Source organism: Equus caballus, chromosome 20, assembly GCF_041296265.1.
Source record: "Equus caballus isolate H_3958 breed thoroughbred chromosome 20, TB-T2T, whole genome shotgun sequence".
Taxonomy (NCBI): domain Eukaryota; kingdom Metazoa; phylum Chordata; class Mammalia; order Perissodactyla; family Equidae; genus Equus; species Equus caballus.
The window spans coordinates 66304517-66325772 of NC_091703.1; the positions used below are offsets into that span (position 1 = coordinate 66304517).

General features: G+C 44.4%; 1 long non-coding RNA gene across 1 annotated transcript in view; it reads right to left on the reverse strand.

The window, feature by feature from the left end:
- Positions 1–8670: 8670 nt before the first annotated feature.
- LOC138919581 (uncharacterized) overlaps positions 8671–21256 on the reverse strand; it is a 42176-nt gene continuing 29590 nt past the window's right edge. The window contains exon 3 of the long non-coding RNA XR_011429830.1: positions 8671–8839. This is a non-coding gene — a long non-coding RNA (uncharacterized lncRNA). The remainder of the gene's footprint in view (positions 8840–21256) is intronic.

Here is a 21256-nt window from a genome sequence, read left to right on the forward strand (position 1 = left end):
TAATTGTGGAACTATTTATCCCTCTAATTCTATCAGCTTTTGCTTCATGCATTTTGAGGCTCTGTTATTAGGCACATATGCCTTTATGATTGTTATGTTTTCTCAGTGAATGGAATGCTCTCTTATGATAAAACGCTCCTCTTACTAGTACTCTTTGTCTTGAAGTCTGTTTTTGAATTTCTCTCGGGTGTCATTTCCCCTCAGTCTCTTGGATTTCCTTTAGTATTTCTAGTAGTACAGATCTGGAGGCAAGCAGATCCCTTAGAGTTTTTGTCTGTCTTAAAATCTGAAGATATCTTTATTTTACCACCATTCTTGATAGATATTTTTTGCTAAATCTAGAATTCTGGATCAACAGTTTGTTTTCTTTTCACACATTAAGGATATTGTTTACTGTTTTCTAACCTCTGTGGTTTCTGATGAGAAGCGTGTGGCCACGTGGGTCATCGTTCTCCTGTCTGTCATGTGTCATTTTTCTCTGGCCATTTTCACTATATTTTTTTATCTTTGGTTTTCAGTAGTTTGACCATGATGTACTTTATGGTTTTCTTCTAACTAATCTTGTTCAGTAGTTTGACCATGATGTACTTTATGGTTTTCTTCTAACTAATCTTGTTTGGAGTTTATTGAGCTTCTTGAATATGTAAATTTATGGTTTTCACCAATTTTTTCAATGCTACCAGGCATTATTTCTATGAATGTTTTTGCCCAGCCTCATTCTCCACCTGCTGTCCTTCTGGGACTCTGACTACCCATACATGGGCCTTTTGAAATTGTCCCACAGACCCCAAGGCTCTGTTCTCACTGAAGAGAATCTCTCTCACTCTGTTTCCTCTTCCCCCGCCTCCTCCTCCTCCTCCTCCTCCTGCTCTTCTTGTAATTGAATGATTCTTTTTGATCCATCTTCAACTTCACTGACTCTTTCTTCTGTTACTTCCACTCTGCCATTAAGCATCAAGTACATTTTAAGTTTCAGATATTTTATTTTTCGGTTTTGAAATTCTCATTTAGATCCTTTTTACACTGTATAATTTCCCACATTTTCACTTATGAGAATATGTGCCTTGATCTCACTGAGTAGAATTATAATAACTGTTTTGCAGTCCTTTCTGAGAATTCCAACATCTGGGTCATCTCAGAGTTGGTCTTTCTTGAGTGTCTTTTTCCTTGGAAAGGGGTCATACTTTCTCGACTCTTTCTTTGTTGAATAATTCTGGACTGTATCATGGATGCTGTGGTATCATGTTGTGTAGACTTTAGATTCTGTCATATTGCTTCAAAGAGCGTTGAAGTCTTTGTCTTAGTAGACAACTGACTTGGTCAGACTCGAATTACACACTTTCCTGTCTGCAGTGGTTGATGACTCTACTCAGTCCGCCCTGAGTGGCAGCTGCTTTCTGTCTGTCCCCTGAGTGTGCAGTTCAGAGGTCAGCTGGAGCCACAGGCTGAGTTTAAGTAGGATTTTAGGCTTACTTCTCTGCCTCTCCACTTTCTTGCTTTCCTTCTCACCCTCCAGCAAACTCGGTGGCTCTGAGGCTTCTTCCTCTGGGGTAAGAAAGAGGAGGAATGTTTCTGTAGGAGTTTTGCCATTTTTCTAGTCACTCAAGTTTGATTGCCCAATCACTGTTGAGTCTGCCTTTTTTATTACATCTTTTACCTTCTGTTTCACAAGTACAAATTCTCACTGTTTTGGTTTTTTTATCTGCTGTCTTTCATAGGGATGCATTTCACCTTGTGAGTTGTAATTTCTGCCGTAGGTTGTACAAGGAAACTTAGAGAGTGATTTGCGTTTGCCTCTAGAGCAGACTTACGGATTTCCACTGGCCCCAGAGTTCTCAAGCAATTTTTCAGAAAGTGGTTTCTATACCCCGTGGGTTGCTTTAGTTCAGATTACACAGGCATGTGTCACAGGTCTGCTCTTCATATTCCTCACAGAAATATTTTCTACCCACAGCTCTGGGAAGTTGGCAAGCCGTTTAGATGCTTTCCCAGGTGTAGTGGGTACAGGTCGTCTCCTGTCTGTCTCACCAACAGAGAGCCCTTCCTGACTCTGGGCTGTTTGTCAGCAGTCCAGCTCCAGCTCCCAGGGACCTTCCTAGGGCCAGGGTTAATGTCCATCCCAGGTCTTCTGCTAAGCCTTCAGATTCGCCTCACTGTTGCCACTCTGACTTTTATCCAGCTCACCTACGGATTTATTTTGTGGTTGTGCTGTTTCTTAGCGGTTAAAATAGGAGAGGGCGTTTCACTCAGCATCCTACGCTGCCACGTTGATGAGAAGTCTCTTTTATATTCTTCTCCCAAATGCAGTCAACTGATGAAGTCTGACTTTTATTACCCCTTTGTCACCTTTCTTGTAGCAAATATTTCTTTTTATTCCTACTCTGTTCTCTAGTTCCCAGCCCAAGCTCTTGTCCTATCACACTAGATTAGTGCATTCACTTCTAATTCCTCTCTCTACGGCCATTGTGTCTCTACTCCAGTCCATCTTAGACGCTGCTGTCATAACATCTGTCATGAAAATCAGCTTTGATCATGTCACCCCTCTCCACACAAGTCTTCAGTGGCTTTTCAATGCCAAGTCCAAACTCTTGCCAGCATAACAGGATTCGAACATCTTTTTAAATCTCTGTCGCTACTCTTAGCACACACTTGGGGGTTAGGGTGAAGTTTCTCATCTCCCTAGTTAGGCAACTTCCCCTCATCACCATTTTACCTTTGTTCAGACTACACCCCAAATGTGGAAAAATGTGGAGTGCCTTGCCCAATCAGCATGCTCTTCCAAATAATATTCTTTCTTTTGGGCAAAGTTGAAGGCTCTCTCCACACATGGGTCCTTTTCTGTGGTTGTCGTCTGTGTAATTCTAGTTCCAACAGCTGCCTCTGCAAATCTGCTGGTATTTCTCCTGGCCTCTCTCTCTCTCTCTTTCTCCTTGTACGTAAGTTCCTTGAAGGCCAAAAAGGAGGTAAGAAACTTTATTGTATGAGGAAAATTTTGTTTTTAAAGTTTACTTTTCATAGTTAAAGTGCCTTGCACATAAAGTATTTTTTGATCTAGGAAATGAGAAGGTACGTTTTGATGTGAGAAAAGGGTATAAAAAGGGACAGGAAGTACAATCATGATTGTCACTAAAGTCAAGAGGAAACTTGAGACGCTGTTTGGAGAATAAAATCTTCTGAAACCCCAGCTCTCCGTGTTCGCATACTTGATCACCTGCTGTGCTGGGGACAGGCCTCAGGAGCCCGCAAAGCCATTTTCATTTAAAACACAACAAACACCAAAAATACAGGAAAATGTTATGTAACTGATATTTTTAAGAACGATAAATTATAATTTGTTTTAAATAGCCATTGGCTTTGCTGTCATTATTTTCAACTTTTCTTACACAAAAGACAAACAAACAAATAAAAAAAATCTATTATTGCAAGTGCATTATTTAGATAACACAGTGATAAATTTTATCCATCAGTTTCTAATTCTTGATAAAACACAAAGACTTTCTTGCTTTGCTGCAGACCATGTCAAAAATAGCCCAGATTTTGGCTGACCACAAGCTTAGCATCAGCACCCAGAATGATATGGCAAAATAAAAAACTAGGCAGCATTGAAGAATTCATGCTTCAATCTGGGCCACCGCCTCATGCCCCCTCACTAAGGATGGTGACCTGTTGGATGCAGAATGGTCACTGACAAATTCCAGAGTCTTGAGGAGGAAAGAAAGTTTGATAAATGTGTTGCTAATTTTCTCATGTGAGAAATGGTGAGAGGAATTTAGAGAGAATTGATTAATTTTCTTGTTTGTAGAAGAGGAAATAAAATGCCAATGTGTTGCTCAAAGATGCAAACTAAGGACCACTGTGGGGTTGCTGCAGAGAAGCAGACTTCAGCTGGGATGACAGCTGTGGCAGACGTTGTGATGTTTTCCACACACTCAGCTCCTCCCCTGTGTCTCCTGGTCCTCTTGAAGTTAGACAGTGCCTGTGTCTTCTTCTGGCCAATGAAATGTGAGGAGAAGAGTCGGCTGTGACTTCCAGGCTGAGGGAGTAAACGCCCATGATTCTCCAGTCCACTTCCATGCCCATCAAAGAAGTGTTCCATCATGTCACCAGCCAGGAAGTCGTGCAGGCTTGTCAGCTTGTGTCCAAGAGAAAGCACGTGAGCAGACTCCTAAAACCACTGCCGTCCCATCCTTTCTCTCTAATGAAGGACTTGCGGCAATGTACATGCTGTTCTTTTAAGCCACTAAGACTTGTGAACTTGTAGATTAGTATAAATTGCGTTTCTCAACTATTTTTCACCAAGGAGACTTTTAAGGTATTTTTTTCCTGATCACTCTGCACCCTCCACCCCCAACAGTGAAGTTTTAATACCACAGGTACACTGTAGAATGTTTATGCACATATATTTATACAGAAGAGTCAGATCTTTTTGGCTCCCCCTGAAGAATTAATTTCCCCCATGTTGGGCACAATAGTGTTCCCACTGCATACGCAAGATAGAACCTATACCTTGCATGGTTCAGCATAGGACTGGACTGCCTTCGAGATGAGTTCCCCATAACAGGAAAAGTTCACTCAGAGGCCAGAAGGACATCTGTCAAAGACGCTTAAATAGATGCTTTCTAGTGCAGGAGACTGAACTCGGCAAATTGGGTTCTTTGTAGCTCTTATATTATGAGACTTCTTCCTTGTTCCTGGAAAATTTTCCTCTGATTTCTCTCATTGTAAGCCACATAATTCTTGATATTTCTACTTTTTACATCTTCTCCTTCTTTCTGTGCTTCTCAATTGTGAGTCTTTTTTGAGGCTTGGTCTCCTGTGGTCTGTTTTTCCCTGTCCATGTGCATGATTAATTCAGTCTCAAGGTTTGCTTTTAACTCTGTTTATATAAATCCCAAATTTATTACTCCAGCACTGACCTCTCATTTGGACTCCAAGTCCATATCTCCGCTTGAGTAAGATGCCTCTGCTTAGGGGTCCTGTTATCATTGCACAATGGCCCTGTTTAGAGGAGCTCAGCTTTCCCTCCCAACTCTCTGGAACTCACTCGAGCCACCGTCCTTGTGGTCTGGCGTCAGTGTGGTGTTACGAGCCCAGGAACACATTCCACTGGCCGAAAGTATTTTCAAAAGGGTTGAAATTACTTTCTTTTGGTCATTAAACATAATAAAACAATATGTTGTCCACATAAATCCTTCTTAAAATCCTGTTTGCCTCTCCCATTTCCTTTGCCTCCACCTCATGCAGCAACTCCCAATTATTTCTTTTCCCAAAAGGCCGCTACTCCTTCAGGAAATCTAGGTCACTCACCAATCTCTGCTGTCTTAATTCTGCATCACAAGAGTCTAAATCGCTCTTTAGAAATAAAATATCCCTCCCTGGAAGGTGTGGAAGGGCGAGAGCCTGAGCATTCAGAGCCAAAGATCTCTTAGTCAAGTAGGAGCAGGGGAAAGCTGGACACCCGTGTATGTAAATTTTGCCATTTAACATCACCTATTTCTGTCACCTGTTGTTGACAGATCTCAGCCCTGAAATCTAAAAGTCTTTTCAAACTCTACTTTTGATCAGGCTCCTGGTGGACATCTGTAGGGGTGTCTGCCCAGCAGCACACAAGGAATCCCATACTTGTCTCCCTCCATCACATGGAGGGACTGTTGGCCATTTTATGTGACATCATCACACAGGCCCTGGTCACAGACAACAAGACCCAAACTCAGACTGGATCAACCAGAAGCTGCTTCCAGGGAGTTTTGTTTTTTTTTTAAAGATTTTATTTTTTCCATTTTCTCCCCAAAGCCCCCCAGTACATAGTTGTGTATTCTTCGTTGTGGGTTCTTCTAGTTGTGGCATGTGGGACGCTGCCTCAGCGTGGTCTGATGAGCAGTGCCATGTCCGCGCCCAGGATTCGAACCAACGAAACACTGGGCCGCCTGCAGCGGAGCGCGCGAACTTTAACCACTCGGCCACGGGGCCAGCCCCTTCCAGGGAGTTTTTGAAATAGGACTGAGAGCTGTCTCTCTCACCAGTTGGATCTATAACTTGTAAGCTCAAAAACTGCTTGCACTGCCAGGTGTCAGGTGGAAATGATGCTCAGAGTAGGGCCACCCCTCTTCTGCCCTCCACGCCTCTACTAGAAAAGCTCGAATGGGACCCCCACATTTGCTGAGTGTGATATTGTGATCTATAATACGAAATATGTATTTGGTCTTCATCCCCACTTCTGGCACCCATCTCCTAAAACCCTTGGAGAATTTCCAAAGTGATAAGAATCACAAGGGTGTCTTGATGCTCATGACAAATCCTTTCAACCACATCTGAGTTTATGTGAGTGAGGTGACTTTTGGAAAGCACCTAAGGATGGGGATGGTCACCAGAGGAATGAACCATACGATTGGAGAGTTGGAACTTTCAGTCCCACCCCCCTGGCCTCCAGGGAGGGGAGAGGGGCTGGCTGGAGGTTGAATCATGGCCAATGGTCAACGATTTAATCAATCATGCCTGTGTGATGAAGCCTCCATAAAAACCCTAAAGAACAGGATTCAGAGAGCTTCCAGGTTGGTGAGCATATGGAGGTGCTGGGCGAGTGGTTCCTGGAGAGAGCACGGAAGCTCCCTGATTTTTCCCCACACCTTCCCCTATGCATCTCTTCTATCTGGCTGTGCCTGAGTTATATCCTTTTATAATAAACTGGTAATCTAGTAAGTAAAATGTTTCTGAGTTCTGTGAGCTGCGCTAGCAAATTAAGTGAACCCAAAGAGGGGGGTTGTTGGAACTTCCAATCTACAGCTGGTTTGTCAGAAGCACAGGTTTGACAACCTGGACTTGCAACCAGCATCTGAAGTGGGTGGGGACTTGCAGGACTGAGCCCTTAACCTGTGGGATCTGATGCTCTCTCCAGGTAGACAGTGTCAAGATTGAGTTGAATTATAGGACACTCTGCTTGTAGCGGAGAATTTTTGGGTGGTGCGGGGCAAAGCCCCACACTGAAACAGGTGCAGAATCACAGGGTGAGGCTGCCTCTCCACGGCTTTATGCCCCATTTGCAGAATTTAGGTGTGAACCCAGGGACTCAGTGCAGACCCATCTCGCTGTAGTGTCCATGCCTCTAGCGGCAGGGCTCAAGTACAAGCCTTATTGGCTCTCCTTTAAGACCCTTTTCTTACAGTCCTAATACTCACAGCTTTGATGGGAGCATCACGAAAAATCATATGTGGTCCACATTCCTGTTTATGTCAACTACCAGGAAAGCTCCATGGCTCCATGCATCCCTTATCTGACTCCATCTCCTTCCTGCCCTCGACATCTAAACCTCTCATGATGCCCTCTGGAGCTCCTGGTCAGTCAACAAGGAAATCGGCCTCCCCACCCTGTTGCCTGAGTGTTCCCTTAGTCTGGTTCTAACTGACACCTGCTTTTCCCCTGAGGACACGTTTTCTTCCCGACCCCTCATGCCCCTGGTCTGGGAGGGAGAAGAGACAGCCTTCTTGCTCCTCATTGCCACTTCTTGACCCTCGCCTCTCTTTCCTGGAAACCTCCAGCACTGTTTCCCATCAGATCTCCTCCCCAGTCCTCACTTCAGTCGTTTACCGGCCTCTGGGTCACTCTCCTCCTTTCTTAGACTGCAGCTCCTGGACCACTGTCACTCTCCAGAACACACGCCCATCACACACCTTGATGCTCAAAGTCCCAATTACCTGGCCTTTCAGGAACCTGACCTCTCCTCCACTCATAAAATGACTTTTTTAAGTCTTAGTTTCCTCTTGTCGGTCAAAGAGATAAAATGATGACTTCCTCTTAAGTATTGTAAGAATTATTAAGTGATGTTGAAAAAGCACGCTGCATAGAGGCTGCCTGAAGTTGAATCTGAATGGCCTAAAATAGTCATTCTCAGTGGTCCCTAGTCAGCTTGGAAACTGTCTTAAATGCAGTCTCAAGCAGAAGCCCCAAATGGGCAAAAGTGGAGCTGTTTGTTGAAATGGGGGAGGGTGGTGGGAACGGGGGTTTCTGTGGAGGACAAGAAGCTGAGCCTGGAGGCCCCAGCAGAATTTCTAGGTCTCAGCCCAGAACAGTTTGAAAACCTCTGAACTACGAGCCATTTTATCCTTGACCTCCTCTACGTGTGACCTACGTATCAATTGGAATCATTTACCTAAAAAATATCCTTTAGTGCCTCAAAAACAGTTTTTCACAAGAGGAAAGCTTAACATGTATTTTTTGGCTGTCACCAATAATAAATAAAAGCTGGTCATACGACAGATTTTTGGTATTTTTGGAAAACTTTTCTAGATTGTAATATACTTAGTTTTTCCTTCTATAGACTTTGAAACAATCAATCTTTAGAGACAGTGTTGAGAAAATGCTTGTCTTTTTGAATGATTACACTTCCTTTCGCTGGACATTTTATATATATTGTGATCTGCTTTCTCATCTTGCCTGGTAAAATTTGTACTAGCTATTCTTAGCCTAATTTTTTTTCTGACCCAACTATTTTAATATCTCCTCACTTGGATTATGATGTTTTATCCTGATAGCTTTAAAGGCACAAATTTTACCGTGAACACTTTCAAAACCTTTTGGCAACAGAAACAGAAGTGGATTAAAATGAACACGATCTAAGCAATAACGTGTAACTAACTGCAGGCCAACCAGAACTCAATTCTGTTAGATACTTACATTTTAAACTATTTATTAACATTTAAACTTCCAGCAGATGAAAATATTGCTTCAATTCTTCTTGTCCAGCCTTCTGGGAGGGGGCCCTCACGGAGTCAATGGTGCATCCTGAGGAATTCCAGAAATCTTGGCATCCTTGTCAAGGGGCCACACCTCAGCCCACAAAGATCTTCCGACAAGAGAAGAGAATGGTGACAGGTTAGACTCATGGCTCCCTTCCGTGTGACAGGTATCAAGTTAGTTTATTTAGAATATTTGAAAAACAGGTTCTAGTTTTATAATGTCTAACGTTCATTTCAACAAAAAGGGCAAATGTTAACTTCTAAAACAAAGTGCCAATAAACAGCACCCAAACTCTGCTGTTCTGTTAGTAGGTCATCGAGAAACTGAGAGCTGACAATTTGCTGCTTACGTCCAGGACGCTGGAACACAAATGAGCGGTCTTCTACAATAATTTTATAGGAATCTATCTTTTGACAGATTTATTTCAAATGGTTCATTCAGAAGATTACATAACAAATAGCATTAATGTGATCCACAAGTGCCTCGTAACCTCTGCTCTAAGCACATTCCCGTCTCAAAAAATTCTCCCAGCAAAACAGAAAAAAGAATTATGGAGTTTTAAAGAAAGATTGGCATGGAGTTTTGAATTTTAAGTACAGAAGAAAAAAAAAATTGTTTCACAAATAGAAATAGGCATCTAGAAGAAAATTTCCACGTCTGAAAACAGATGAGACTATAAAAACTGACATTAGTAATGGGTTGTAACTAAGCAACGTAGTATGGTCTGGTAAAAATAATGAACTTAATCCTTCCGCAAATAAAAGAAAGAAAAAATATTTTGCTTTAAATGGGAAGGCAGGGGAGAAAACTTGACCTTTTGTATTTATCTGAGTAAGTGTCTATCTGGCACATTTCCAGAAAGACTTTGGATGGAAGAAAATAGCTGCAAAGCAGCCCGTGTTTAAACACCACGGTTGTGACAGGCACTGACACACGCCAGGCCGTTCAGCCTGTCGCTCTCCCAGCTGAGGAAAGCATCAGAGACCTAGAGGGACAGTGGCGGGCCCCTCGGAATACACAATTTTCTGTCTTTTGTCACTATGTCACACATTGTATTTCTTTAAAAATTTGCTTTTATATTTTATGCAAACTTCTTATGGATCTGGGCATGTGACAAGCAGTCTAAAAATTAAAAAATTAAAACAAAGATAGTGGTGAAGTTTTAAAATATATCCCTGACTCGGTCCTAGCAGGTGACAGGAGACATGTCAGTGTGGGCGGCATCCCGGTGCCGCTGTTGGCAGGACGGGCGAGGTGAAGGCGCCAACCTTTCACGTTTTCCATCTGTCTGAAGTCAGAGCTGGACTTATGCAGTTTACTTCCATCTCAATATTTCTACCACCATCAACAGGCAAACGGGAGAGACAATAGGTCAGAGATTGCAAAAGAAATTGCAGCATGAAAAAGTGCTTGGCTATTTTGCCCAGTGTTTTGCCCAAATATTCTAAGAAAGACTGTCTGACCCAGAGCAGCTAACTCTGCCGCTGACCGTCAGAGGACAGGAGGGTCTGCTCTGGGAACGATGCCGGGCACCCTACAGCCTTCTCAGACTCGGTCGTTCCATACTCAGTCTCCCGCACAGAGTGCTGTGCACACCTGGCTCAACTTCGCTTCCGCACTTTGACCGAGGAAATCCTGAATCACCCGTCTATGACCCAGGGGCCTCAGTTACACAGACCACTTGCAGTAGCTGCTCTGGTCAGGGCTGTGCTGACCACGAGGGAAAGAATGAGCTCAGACTGACTAGGCGTTTGCTGTCTCCTGTTTCTGAAAACTGCACATCACGCGGCCCCAGGCCAGACCCAGATCTCAAATGATGTTATCAGCAACCTCTTCTTTTGCATCTTTTGGTTCTGCTTTCCTGTGTTTCTTTCTTAATCAGACAGGTTTCTCCCAAGCGCTAGCAGAGTGACCAGCAGATCCAGGCTTCCGTCCTAGTGGTTCAGCAAACTCCGCAGAAAGAGGTCTTCTCTTTCCAAAAAATTACGGTAATGTTCTTAGCTCTCACTCATTAGCAACTACTAACAAAACAGCAGAGTTTGGGTGCTGTTTATTGGCACTTTGTTTTAGAAGTTAACATTTGCCCTTTTTGTTGAAATGAACGTTGGACATTATAAAACTAGAACCTGTTTTTCAAATATTCTAAATAAACTAACTTGATTTGTGTTCCCTGCCCATTTTGAACCAGTCATCATGGTCAGAGGGTGAAGAGCTGATCAGCCAGGCTTGTGTCATACTCCCAGCCCCAGAGAGGGGCTTGGAGGGGGTGGAGAACGGGGGGGTTTGGAATCAGGTCAGATCCACACAACAGCAGGTGGAGAGGGTGAGAGGGGATGGTTTACCAATGGAAAAATACCTCCACAGTAGTGCAACCTGGCCACCCCCAATACTGCCCACACTCCACTGTTAAGATAAAAAAAGGGTTTCTGGACTCTTAAGGGAAAAGAATCATATTTGACTGGTTAAATTAGAATTCTCGAGACGTCCCATAGTTGTGGTCTTTACACCTTTAAGTGATAATTCCATCCTACAAATACCTGATATACAAGTTCCTGGGAATCACACATGCACAAATTGGTACTGTTGGCATAAGCCCTGTCAATTAAGGGTTAGTCTCCACTCTTCATATATTTTAAATCCTTATAAAGAAAAGTTAGCAAGCCACACAACTGGTGTAACCAGACCAACTGTTCCATAGAATTAATGCCAGCTAGTGGTTACTCTTTTCACACGGGCTGAGGAAGAGTCAGAGGCCGGGGCCGTCTGGGTCCAACGAGGACAGTCACCACACGTTAAGCTGAACGGTGAAAGTTTATCGTGAAGAATTATTAGTTATGACAGGGGATTGGAGTCCAGGGTCGGGCAGGAAGAACTGAGGAATGCGGGAACCACAGGATGAGGGGCAGTCAGCACCCGGGCTGAGGTATATTTCAGAGGCAGGACTGAATTTCAGACCAGTTTTATGTCGTAGCAGTTTTCTCAACAACCCAAGGGAAGTTACTCATGCTTTCCCAATAGAGGAATTGATTCTCAAAAGAGTTTAATAACTGTTACTATATATTTACCTCAGTGCACGTAAGGGTTTATTATTACACATTTAAGAATGGCTCCTAAACTTCTAAGAAATTTTTTTTTTAAGTATAACCTGTAAGCATATCTTAGCACACAACTTGATGCATTTTCATAAACTGAACCTGCTTATGTAACTGGTCCTCAGGGTTTCATAAACAATTCAGGTGCCAGAAACTCTTGAGAATATGGAGAAAGTTGAGGCTTCTTGCTCCTGAATGTGCCCAAACACAAAACGTTTAGCTTGAAGTTTCAAAGTTCTCCCAGAATCCGAGGTGAGAATCCTGCATGGAAAACACGTGGGTTTTCCCTCCCTGTGTGAGCAGAGAGGCTGCTCACTGTGCCTCAGCTTCTCAGCCCAAAGAACAGGGAAATCTGATAACGAAGGACCAGTCCCATGGATCTTTGGAATCACTAAATGATTTTGTGTGTTTTACGTTTTATTTTTATTTTGTTTATTTATTTTTGAGGAAGATTAGCCCTAAGATAATTTCTGATGCCAATCCTCCTCTTTTTGCTGAGGAAGACTGGCCCTGAGCTAACATCCGTGCCCGTCTTCCTCTACTTTATACGTGGGACGCCTACCACAGCATGGCGTGCCAAGCGGTGCCATGTCCACACCCAGGATCTGAACTGACAAACCCCAGGTGGCAGAAGCGGAACGTGTGAACTTAACTGCTGTGCCACCGGGCCAGCCCTGTGTGTTTTACACTTTAACTGGCAATATATATTAAATAATAAATTGGTACTAGTTATATTGCCTTGATTAAAAATAGTAGTGGATTTTTTTTGCTGTTTTTTAATAATAAATATATCAATACATTTTTAGATGAACACGAATTTCTCTTGGAAGACAGTTGAGGAAATACTTTTTCTATACTGGATTTTTGCCTCTTTTTCAAATCCAGTTTTAACAACAATTTATTAATCATCATACTTCTTGAAAGAAGCTAATAACAAGTAGGAATAGTGATGTTTTTGAGACTACATTTATACTTAAGTTCTTCAACTATTTGGACCCAGTTGGACATTTCCAATTCAATTAATTTTCAATTCATTAATCGTAAACACAGACGCTATTAACTGGAAATTATTACTTTGGCCACCAGGTGGAGCCAGCACTGTGCCAGAAACGCAATGGATCCAGGCATTTCCACATTTTCCCACCAGCTCTCAACCTAGGAGTTTTGTACTTGCCTCCAATTTCCTCAGGGATTCCAGAACTATTATTATTAATTGAACATGTTCTTGTTAACTGAAAGCTATTTCCACTATTTCCTATAAATAAACACCTATATTTCTTGTGTGACAAATGGATTGTTTTAGGTGACTTTTAGTTGTCTTCCTAATTTAGAAACCTCTCATACGTGATGAGAACGTTTGGAGAGCTCCATTTGAACTCCGTTACGCCACTTAGGTGGCATTCTTTGGTATTTCATTATTTTTTGATATTCATGATCACGACATCAATACTGATGCTGTGTAGGAGATTTAAAGCATGGGGTAGGGCAGAGGATGGAGAGAAACAGGTGAGACAGAAGACTCTGATGGCATCTGTCAGGAGAGCCCACGAATGTCTGCACAGGGCCGGTTCAAACACCGAGCCTCCTGGTCCAAGGAAGGGCATGTGAGTTCCATCTTATACACATCCTGGCTCCTGGCGCACCTTGCTTTCCCTTCCCACCTAGTGTACGTAACAAGCATCTGTCTTCAAGAAGTTGATTTGTATATTTTTTTGTAAGTTTCAACTTCACTATTTTTCTGTTCACATACTCTGGACAAATCAGCGTTGGTGCCAAATCTGACCGTGAAGTTTCTGGTGAAGGGAAATTGGGGCTGAGGGGACAGGAATCATCCCCAGGGTGGCACCAAGGTTTCATTCACAGGAGGCCAGGGTCTAATTTCAGGAAGGTTGTGTGTGTCGGTGGCCAGGTGGTGACAGAGCTCAGCGACCTTTCAAACTCAGTAACTCTGGGGCCTGGAATTCACACAATTAGCCCAAGCGTGTAGTGTGAGAATGGGATTGACAACACGTGAAAGGCAAGAACGGAGGCTGTAATTGATTTCAGTGATAAGAGGCCGGAGAGGAAGCTGCAGAAGAACAGGAGAAGTCCAGCGTTTGATGTCATGTAAACTTAATGGGCATAGTTTGCAAACAGCATGGTTTCTAGGTTACTGTCAATTACAACTTAAGAATGGGAAATGGTGGCTGTTGCTAGGATGGTATCTAGATTGAGTTGTGCGATGAGTAGGCTAATGGGATATAAAGGTGTTTTGGGGGCACGTTCTGTAAATGTGAAGTTGGCTACAAGCAAAGATGAAAAGGAACAAGGAAGTAGAACTGGTGGCTGAAAACACAGACTCGCACACGGACTCGCAGTGGAACTGTGGGTTCTAACCCTGGACCGTGACTTCCAAGTTGGGTTAAGTCAACCCTATGTTATTTTCTCCTCTAGATGTGTTTTTTCATCTGGAAAATGGGATAAAAGTGATCCTATTGAAGTGGCTGTTGTTAGGATTAACTGAGGCGAGGTGTAACACTGCTCCATTTGTGATTTATGCCCCATAAGCTAATGACAGTAACATGAATAATATTAATACCTCCAGGCGGTCTGTTCCAGGAGATACTTGGACGGCAGTGAACCACCAGGACACCTCAGAGAAGGAGACAGTTTGTCCTAGTTACTTAGGCAAGGAAAGAGCAGGTGCCTCAGGTTTGCCAAAGGTCTAAGTGCCTCTTAGTATGGCAGGAAAAGCATTCCACTCAGGGAATGGAGTCCCTGGGGAGAAGCTAGGAGGACAGCTGCTGCCTCCAGGGCGTGATGTCCTGAGGGCTGGCCGGCGGGTCCACGTTCCTGTCCCTGTGGATTAGCAGGGGTCCTCCCGAAATGCTGCTCAAGGAGCTGGGAGGTGTGGACAAGAGTAGCTCCCGCTGCACTCGCTAAAGCCTTGTAATTCGGGAAAGGGTCTAATTCTTAAGAGGGCATTTCACTGAAAGAAATGTTATTTATGGAGGAAAAAAACACATGCAAATGTAATTATCTGCCAGAATTATAATTCTGCTAGATGCCAAATGTCTGAAAATTCTTGCCTTTTCCAGGAGGAGATTTCATCGTTCAGCAGGAAGAAGAAACAATGATAAAATGAGTGGAAACTTCAGACTAACTTTCGAACAGATGCTGTGCTGTGGATGGCATGTGGTTAGACGGCTGGAATGGGTCTTGCCACTGTGGGGCCCCAGCACCTCCAGTCGTGAAGGAGAACACGTGCGGGGGCCCCAGCAGAAGCTCCCTTACTACTCAGGGGTTAGAATATGGGGTGTGTCAGTTTGCTTTGAGGTCAGTCTTTAAGAAACGTAAGAAAGCAACGACGTATGCTCCCCATTTACTTGGGAAAACCAAAGTAAACTTACGTTCTTAAAAAAGAGTATCTTTCCAGCTCCAGTGCATTCGCACACTGCTGACACCCTGTCTGCAAGCTCCTGGGTGTGGATTTGGCCTCTTGTACTTGTCTCCACAGAGAAACACCCGGGATCCTATGGGAGTAGCTGATTCCATGTCACGGGCAATGGAACATTCAAAATCAGCAAAGAATGTCTTATTGTTGCTGGAAAGCAAGGGCTCTTTTAGAGGACATTGGGGGTAGTGCTAAAATACTCAGCAGCAACTTAAGAAAGCTCCGTCTGGACAAGTTGTGACAATTTGATCAGAATTAATGGAAATAAATGTTAAAAAAAATCCTTAAAAAATCAAGAAAAGTTAATATAAAAGGCACAATAACTCTCACGAAAAGAAAGGAAAATGTAACGGTATGTGTTTATTGATTTTAACCAGGAGAGGAGTATTTGTATTTGGATGTATAGATTTTGTTGTTAAATTTATATTTATAAATCTCGGTCTGCACTTTTATTCTGTGTAAGTAGGAAGTGAGTGAGCCAAACAGCCTCAGGCCTAGAGGGGAACTTCTGGTGCTGGTTGTTAAGCATGCTGACCCACCAGGGGAAGGGGGCCTTGCACACCTGAGAAGGGGCGGGCCACACAAGAACCAAGAAAAAGAATACATATTGGGGATCCTCAGATAATGAATTAACTAACTTATTAACAACTTGTCAATAAAAATCAGTAACGGAGCCAACTCTACACCTTATATCCTGGGAGACGAAACCTCCAGGGGGCCTCTAATAACAGGACGTAATGAAACATGTTGGGTTTCTGACAGTGCCGGCAGACTGGATCTAGAGAGCATGATGACAAACAAATGGCCAGCAATAGGATACATCGGAGTACATGAGGAAGCCATTTGGTGTAAACCTAATTCTGACTGACCTAGTTTTTCCAAAAGGGCCTGACGTGGCCGGTGAGCATGCATTTCATATCTGCTTTATGCATTCGCTATGTCCAAAGGAGCAAACGGCCTTAAAATTAAGATGCAACTTCTCCCCACACTGGCATTTCCTTAAGGATAAGCATCTCTCCTTAGGCTAGGAACTCATTGCTGTGCTCACCTGTGACCACCCAGCTTGAGACAACACACCTGCCACACCGCTGTGTCCACCGAGACAGCAGACCTACTGCCTGCTGTGTCCATCAGTCGCTGTGCAGACAGGGCAGTCTCATGACTATTGTAAAAGGGACATTTCAATCATATGTGAAACATGCTCTTTGACGGTATACAACCACTCTGTGCACCCCACTTCTTTGGTGCCCTTCCTTCCTTGGGGAAGGAAGACCCCAGGCTAAGCTAGTCCTCAGAATAAACTCACCCAATTTTCATTTATAGATTGGCTATAGATTATTTTTGTCGACAAGGATGAGAGTGGTGGCTAGATGGGCTGCACCAGCCATGTGGGAGTTAAAAAAACATGTAAGAGGGGAGACCCCAGGCTGCAAAAAACGGAGGTGAAAGATTGAAGTTGAAAAGTCTCAGAGACTGAAAAAAGTGGAACATAACTATTAAAGCAAATCAAACAAATGCAAGGCTCAGACGGATGATGGCCGGTTCACACGGAGCTCATCTGAGAGAAGCACCGGCTTCCTCGCCTTCTCCCAGTTCAGTAAATCCCGGAAGTTCAGTGGACCTGCCCTGTTAGTTGGGGGAGGGGTGAAGCAGGTTAGGTTTAAAAAGGTGTTATAACAAAAGAAGCCACACAAACAAAAACGAGAAAAATATAAAATAATGAATACTGAGAAAAAATAAATCTGGGGTCTTAAATTTTACAAAATAACTATAAGTGTAGAGATAAATTTTATACTCATTGCATTTGCACACATTTTGTTTTTAGAGTTATTTAAATATTTGATTGGAGTTAGTTAATATTTAAAAATATTCAAAAAATTAGTCATAGTAAACTTACAATTGTTTAAGTCATTTAAGAGATTTTAATTAAGACTTCAATTGGTGTGTAACTTTAAGTAAATTTAATTTTCATAGTTTTGGTAATTAGGTCTAAGTGTAACATGTTGGACATTCAATAAAATAAAAATGCCAATGAATGTTCCTTTCAAAGCACAAAAGAGTCCTCCTAGACATTAACTAATGTAAGCAGTAAGCTAATCAAATCATTAATTTAGTTCAATAATTCAATTCCCACACTGCGGATAGAGGATTGAGGACTACGAGAAGCCAGGCCTCAGGGCTCGGGCGGGGCTGTAATTTCTGCAGATGGTGGCGGGGCTGGCGAGAAGCGGGGCGCAGGAGGGCGTGCAGCAGGCATCGCCTCGAGCTCTGCCTGAGGACGCGCCGCACCGAGGGGAGGGGAGGGGAGCGGAGGGGAGGGGAGGGGAGCGGAGGGGAGGGGAGCGGAGGGGAGGGGAGCCGAGCGGAGGGGAGCGGAGGGGAGGGGAGGGGAGCGGAGGGGAGCGGAGCGGAGGGGAGGGGAGCGGAGGGGAGGGGAGGGGAGGGGAGGGGAGGGGAGCGGAGGGGAGGGGAGCGGAGCGGAGCGGAGGGGAGCGGAGGGGAGGGGAGCGGAGGGGAGGGGAGGGGAGGGGAGGGGAGCGGAGGGGAGGGGAGGGGAGGGGAGGGGAGCGGAGCGGAGCGGAGGGGAGGGGAGCGGAGGGGAGGGGAGCGGAGGGGAGGGGAGCCGAGCGGAGGGGAGCGGAGGGGAGGGGAGGGGAGGGGAGGGGAGCGGAGGGGAGGGGAGCGGAGCGGAGGGGAGGGGAGGGGAGGGGAGGGGAGCGGAGCGGAGGGGAGCGGAGGGGAGGGGAGCCGAGCGGAGGGGAGCGGAGGGGAGGGGAGGGGAGCGGAGGGGAGCGGAGGGGAGCGGAGGGGAGCGGAGGGCAGGGCGGGACCCGCGCTGGGGGCACCCGGGTGGGAGGCCGAGGCACCTGCCAGCGAGCTGCAGGACGGATCCGCGTGAGCGGATTTCAAGGCACATTCCTGAAGCCGCCCTGTGTTCTGCACGGGTAGCCTTTCAATTCGGATTCTAAGTGTGACGCTTGATCTGTCATCCCCACAGACGCAGCATCATTATTTTTCTGCCTCGCGTCGCAAAGATTTTCAGCAGCTTGAATCTAGTAACGAGGAAACTCTCCCTGTTTCTTCGCTATTTCAATAACCTCATTTTCATGAGAAAACCTTTAACTTCTCTTTCCTAAGCCCTCTGGGAAAGCAGGCAAATGGCTTTCTTGTTCCTAAACTCCACAGCCTATTCCCAGAGTTTGTCCTCAGAACCGGTCTCAGTGCTAATGGTTATTTTCCAATCAAAGGGCTGTGTGATCAAATAATTTTGGAAACTATTAGATTAACACAATTAAGAATATTTTCTCCGCTGTAAGACTGTATGTGGCCAAGGAGCCATTTTCGGGCAGCTTCTTACTGGAAGCCATGCTGCGCGGAGCCCAGGCGATGGCAGCTGCCTCCAGCGCCCCGCCCCTCCCCGGGGCCGGGATTCTGGGGGAGGCGAAGAGCGGATCAACAAACAAAAAGTTAAGAAAAGAAGGTTAAAAGTAAACAAGATCCATCTTTTTTGTGATTATGAAAAATGGTCAAAACAAAGCAAGATGAAAGCAAACGACCTCCTCCCCTCTCCTCCACAAAAGCAGCAACAGAACGTCGCCTCGGGCGGTGCAGAGCCGGCCGCAGAGGTGCGAGCTGCTCAGGGACCAGGCGCGCCTGCAGGGGTCCAGACTCTCCCGGACCCTGGGTTCCTCAACCGCCCACTGAGCCAACAGTGCCCGAGTCCTTATATCTTGTTTTATGTTTTCTTTTTCAAAGCACTTATTTGGTTTCTAATGTACTATACGATTTTCTTATTTATTATGTTTAATGCTCATTGTCTGTGACATTGGGCAAGGACCTTTGCCTGTTTTGTTCACTGACACATCTTAGGGGTCTAGAAAACGTCTGTGGCACACAGTAGGTGACACTCAAATATTTGTGTGACGAATGATCTCTCGGAGATGAAGCCCGTGATCCTTCCCACTGTATGAGCATCATCTCAACAATGGAGAATCCAGCAGGTCGGGTTATCTGTTCAAGGACACCCCTTACCCAGAGACTTCTTCGATGAAAAATACTGACGCTTTCCTTTCTAATCTCCTTCCATAGCTGACTGGCTCCTTCCTGACATGTTCTCATGTTCTTCCTTTACGGAGAGAAGAATCTTTCCACATGTAACAACCAATCCTAGCAAACCCAAAACTAGTATCTTAAAGAGATTTTGTACATCTCTGTTTTCTGTTGAGAGTGGTCTTAGATCCCAGTAGTTGAGGAGGGGGACACATTTCATGATACCCCATAAACTGCCAATATCTCAGTGCCCATAAACCCTTGAAAAGTACCAAATTTTCAGTATTGCATTTTAACTAAAGTTTCCCGACAGCTAGAAATATCACTGAGTTTCCTGTCAAGCCTTTCGTCCAGGCTCTGGTGTGGGAAACATAGTTGTTATGCAGATGGGTAACTCTAGTCCAGGCTCTGGTGTGGGAAACATGCTTGTTATGCAGATTGGTAACTTTCGTCCAGGGCCATGTCTTTTCTTTGCACGTTTTGAGCAGATGATAAAACCACTAGCGCCTAAAGGCTCTAAGCTGAAAGGAAGTGGTGTCTGCTCCAACCAGCTAGCAGCTCGTTCAAGCGAAGAGGCCAGGACAAAGAAGAAGATGTTCTCCCCCATGTTGAGAGAACTAAGGATCCTCCTGGTTTGCTCTGGGGAGGCTGCAAGGGAAGAAGCAGTCAGAACTGTGACTAATCTCAACTTACTACGAAGTTATTCTTCAATTATGTTCTCATTTTTCGCACAGTCTGCTTTGAGGAGAAAAGGGGCAAATGTCATGGAAACAATTAGGGAAAAGTGAAAATATTTAGCTAAGTGCAGTAGATGTCAGCTACTTCTTTTCTCCTGTCCCATAGCCCTTCCTTAGGAGAAGAGCATGAGGATGTCAACCATGTTGTCCTCCTTTTCCCACGTGGGTGGACAGATGACGAGATGGCTAACCAGTCTTCTCTCCTCCCTGACACAGAGATTGGTCCAGTTGTGGGTATGGAACTCAAGTCAAGATAGCATCCATCTGGTGGCTTGACATGGACCCTAGGGGATGGGGGTGTGGTCTTTCCTCTGAAACACCACTTCTAAGGAGGATGTGAGGTTGGAGGTCTCAGATGCAGGGAAGAGACCTGCCTAGGAATTGGGCCATCTCTGAGGAAAGCAAAACCAAGAGGCCAGAGAGAAAGAATGAGATGATTTGAGCCTCCAGAGCTGGCTGTGGCCAAAGAGCTTGCCCCTTTCCTTGGACTTTGCAATTCCATGAGCCAAATCAATTTCCTCTCTATTTTTCCCAAGCTGGTTTGATTTGAGTTTCACTTCTCTTGCCACTGAAAGAGTCCTGACTAATAAAACAATGTTTCCCAATAGAACCACTTCAGTGCTCTTCATCTTACTCAATTACAACTAGAATTTATGTATAAAATATAACCTGATACTCTAGAATAACAAAGGAAAGTCAATTATGCTTAGGTTTCCTTTTCCCCTTTCCTCTTTCTTCTTCCCCTTCCTCTCAGCCCCTGTCTTTATTTCAAAAGGTTTGAAACTGGCTGCATCCACTACATAAAACGACAGGAAAGTGGACATTATGAGAAGATATTCGGTGTTGACAGTTATACCCACAAATCTAATTATTTTTCATTACTATTTTCAGAAAATTAAAGAGGGCAGTATCCCATTTCCCAAATGCCCTGTCAGCTGGTTGACAGATTTTACTGGTGAATGGGGAGAGTCGCTCCACAAGATGGCTTTTTCCCACTTTGCACTTACTAGTTGTCTCGCTTGATCAAATTATTTAGCCTTTCTGAGACTTAGTTTCCTTCTCTGTAGATGAGAATTATGGTGTCCACCTCGAACGCCCCCGAGGAGCTGTAATGTAATAAGATGATGCATCTAAGCTGCCGTCCCGGGGAGCAGCCCCATCAGTGCAGCTATTTTTACATTGTCACCATCACATTACTTTTGCCCACTATT